Here is a 3861-nt window from a genome sequence, read left to right as displayed (position 1 = left end):
AGAGAAAAGAAAAGAGAAAATCTATCTACTATACGAATAAAGGAAATACTCCCTAGCTTCTCCTATAGTAGGTCAGTATAGTTTCCTAGAAGATAATCGATAGAGAGGAATTACGTAGCTTCGGCTATATAGTTATATAGCCTAAAGGTGTACTACGAGTAATCGCTCTAGGGCGTACTCTAGAGCTTTATACGGATTTAACCCGTAATATTACTTCCCTCTTCTCCCCGTACGGCGCTAAGAAGCCGCTACTTCTAATAGGGACTAGCCGGACGCCGAGTAGCGTATAAAATAAAACTCTTATCCCTACTTACTTTTATTCTACTTTTTCTTCTCTTATACTAATTATCGAGGAAGTTTTTATAAGTACTTATCTCTACTCCTATTACGTACGATTATTAGCTATTACTAACCCTTAAACGTCCGTAGTCGATATAGTAAATAAGTAAGCGAACTAATCTATTCCCTCCTCTTTAATCCGCCCTCTATACTCTAAGCCCTAGGCCTTCCCGTTTAGTCGTACGCATTAATAGGAGAACGGAAAAGTTAAGATAATATAGTATTAGTAGTGTAGGATACCGCTACGGCTTAGCGTTAGTTAGAGTAGCTCGCGCTAACTTAAATCCCTATTTTCCTTACCTCCGGGTAATCGCTAGTACCGTACTACTATAATGTCTCTCAACGGACGGTCTTAGCTATACTAGGAACTAACGTACCTTTCGTACGAGGAGTAGTTACTCTAGTATAGGTCCGGTCGCACCGGCCATCGTATATTAACGCCTTACTTATTTAGAGCCGGGGTATTCTTTCCGGTCCTTATAACCGTTATAAGCGCTTAATACGCCTATTTCTAGAGTGTCGACGTATCCTAGAATACTTCGGGGGTACGTACGATAACTATAAGTAGCCGGACCGCGGTACTCGTTATTCGGAGCGCGATAAAGACGACGATAGTAGTATTATAGTACTATCGTCGGATTCGTCCGATAACGACGGCGCTCCCCCCCCTACCCGTAAGGCTCTCCTCCCCCCCCCCTCCTCCTTCTCGCTTCGGCGAGGTAGTTATAAAAAGGCCCGCCCCTTAGCGGTAGGTACGTACGATATTTCTTTTATTCTCTTATCCTCGTATAGTACTTATATTAGTACTAGTATAATCCTAGTAGATAAGGGATATTCTCTATACTTAACTATAGCTTATACCTTAACGTAGCGGTTAGGCTTCGCCGTACGGTAACTAAATAAGCTAAATATATATAGTATAATTAAATATTTTATTACTCTTATAGTTCCTCCGTACGTACTCTCTCTTTACTCCCGTATAGTAATTAGGGAGCCGATTATCTCGCTATCGATTCGTACGCATCTAAAGCTACGGTATCCTAGAGCGATGATTCCGGTTCTTAGGTTAGTTCTATATATCCCGTCCATTTCACTAAGTACTACCTTTAAGACCCTCGGCCTCTCCGTACGGATTTATAGCGAATAATTCTTTTAATCTAGTATTCTTCTTCGTCCTATATAACGATAGGATTCGACTAAGTATCGTCGGTAACTTACGAAGGCAATAGATTCGTAGATGCCGTACGTAGTAGGTTCGAATAGAATACGTTATAAATTCCTTTTAGCGTATTAAGACGATAGCTATACGATCCGATAACTTTAGTTACGGTATACTTCGTATTCTTCTAATCGAGCTTCTTACTCTTCCGCGTCGTACGTATATTCCTTAAGTCGAGCTAGACCTTATCGCCTACGCGGAACTCTATTAACTATTATCTTATACGATTTATAATTTCCTCTTACTCTTATTAAGTAACGGCTATAGAAGTCTAAGCCTATTCTCTCGCCTTCTAGAGTTTTCGTACGATCTCTTCGCCCTATCGTATTAGGCTATTTCTTCTTTTATCTTCGCGGAGCTTATCTTGTAGTTATACGAAGTCGATATTATATCCGTAAGATAGGAAGAAAGGGCTTACGCTAGTCGATTAGGCGTCCCTATTATTAATTACTAACTTAGCGATTAGTAGTAACTCTACCTAATTATCTTAGGCTTCGTTTACGAACGTACGTACGTACGTCTCGACCGTCTAATTTATTCGTTCCGTAGATCCGTCCGTTTTAGGATAATATATAGTAGATAATCGGCGTACGATACCTAGTAGCTAATATACTCGTTTCTATAGGGCGCTTACGAACTAGGTTCCTCTATCCGATACGATAGCTCTCGGTAAACCGTAAGTCCTATAGAATATACGTAGGAATAGGAATACTATATCTTACGACTTAATCGTACGTATCGGTTTAAGGATAACTCCTTTTCCTAGTTAGTCCGTAATTACCGCTAAATTCGTATAGCCGAGACTCTCTAGGAGCCCCGTAATAAAGTCGATAGATATCTCGCTCTATATTCGGTTCGGTACGGGGAGAAGTTTTAGAAATCCTTATTTCCTTTCCCTCTAGGCTTTTATTCGTCCGTAGGTATCGTAGTTTCGTACGAATCGTCGGATATCCTATAGTATATTCGGCTAGAAGAATTATCTTACTATTAGGGAGCTCGTTACCTCCCGCCCGGGGTATCCGCTAATTACTAAGTCGTAGGTTTCTTAAATTAGGGACGTACGTAAAGGTTCTAAGTTCGGAACTTATAGTCTTCTACGAAAGCGTACGTTCCCTTAGCTATCGAGTATATACTTAGCGATAGATACTTTTACCGCTAGAGACGATAGAAACTTTAGTACTCCTCGAGTAATCGAATCCTTAATCTACTCGTACGTTTCGTCCGACTCTACTACCGTAAACTAGTTAGTGTTAACTACGTTACTCGCTAGTTAGTCTCCGGTAGGGGGTTCCTCTACTCGTACGGAAGCTACTTAAATCGCCCCTTTCGCGTCGAAGAACTCCGGCTTTAGTAGTCTTATCGTACGATACTATAGCCGGTCGTCCTCCTCTTCTTTCGATATATCTTATTCTCTTCGCGATAGCGCGTCGGCTTATACGTTATCCTTTCCTTTAAGGTAGGAGATCGTAAAGTTATATCGTAAGAGGATAAGAGACTATCGTATTTACCTCTCCGTAAGCTTTCGTACGGTTATAAAGTACTCTAGATTCTTATAATCTAATCGTATCTCGAACTTACCTACGCTCCTTAACTTAGCGTCCTATTCTTTAAGACAACGTACGATAGCTAGTATTTCTTTATCGTATATCTCGTAGTTATATTCCGCGGGTAAGTTCTTTTTTAAAAAGAATACGTAGGGTCGTACGGAATCGTCCTTTCCTACCTAGAATAAGGTACTACCTATATACTATTTAGAAGCATTAACTTCTAGGAACGTTTCTTTTATATAGTTAAATAGAGCGAGGATCGGAGCTATTATAAATATCTTCTTTAGTCGTACGAACGCTATATCGGCTTCCGGATTCTAATAGAAAGTCGAATCCTTCCGTACGAGTTTTATAATCGGTAGGATTATCTCCGAGAAACCCTTAATAAACTTTCGGTAGAAGTTTACGAAACCAATGAAACTCTAGACGCCTTTAATAGACTTAGGAGGTTACTATTCTTAGATTACGGTAACCTTTACTAGGTCTATTCGTACGCCTTGTTCCGCGTCGATAATAAATTCTAAGTACTTTACCGACTTAACTTCGAACTCGTATTTATCGATATCGACCTAAAGCCCTACTTCGCGGAGTCGACTTAGGACTTTTCGTACGTAGTTTTAATGCTCTCGTTATATTCCCGAAGAATAGATTAGGATATCGTCTACGTACGCCGAGTAGAAAACGTTAAGGTAATCTCGTAAGGCCTAGTTAATATACTTCTAGAACGTACTAGGCGCGTTAGTAAGTCTAAAAGAA

This window comes from Exophiala aquamarina (assembly GCF_000709125.1).
Source record: "Exophiala aquamarina CBS 119918 chromosome Unknown aczIA-supercont1.11, whole genome shotgun sequence".
Lineage (NCBI taxonomy): Eukaryota > Fungi > Ascomycota > Eurotiomycetes > Chaetothyriales > Herpotrichiellaceae > Exophiala > Exophiala aquamarina.
The sequence above is the reverse complement of the archived record's forward strand: the minus strand, read 5'-3'. Positions refer to the sequence as shown.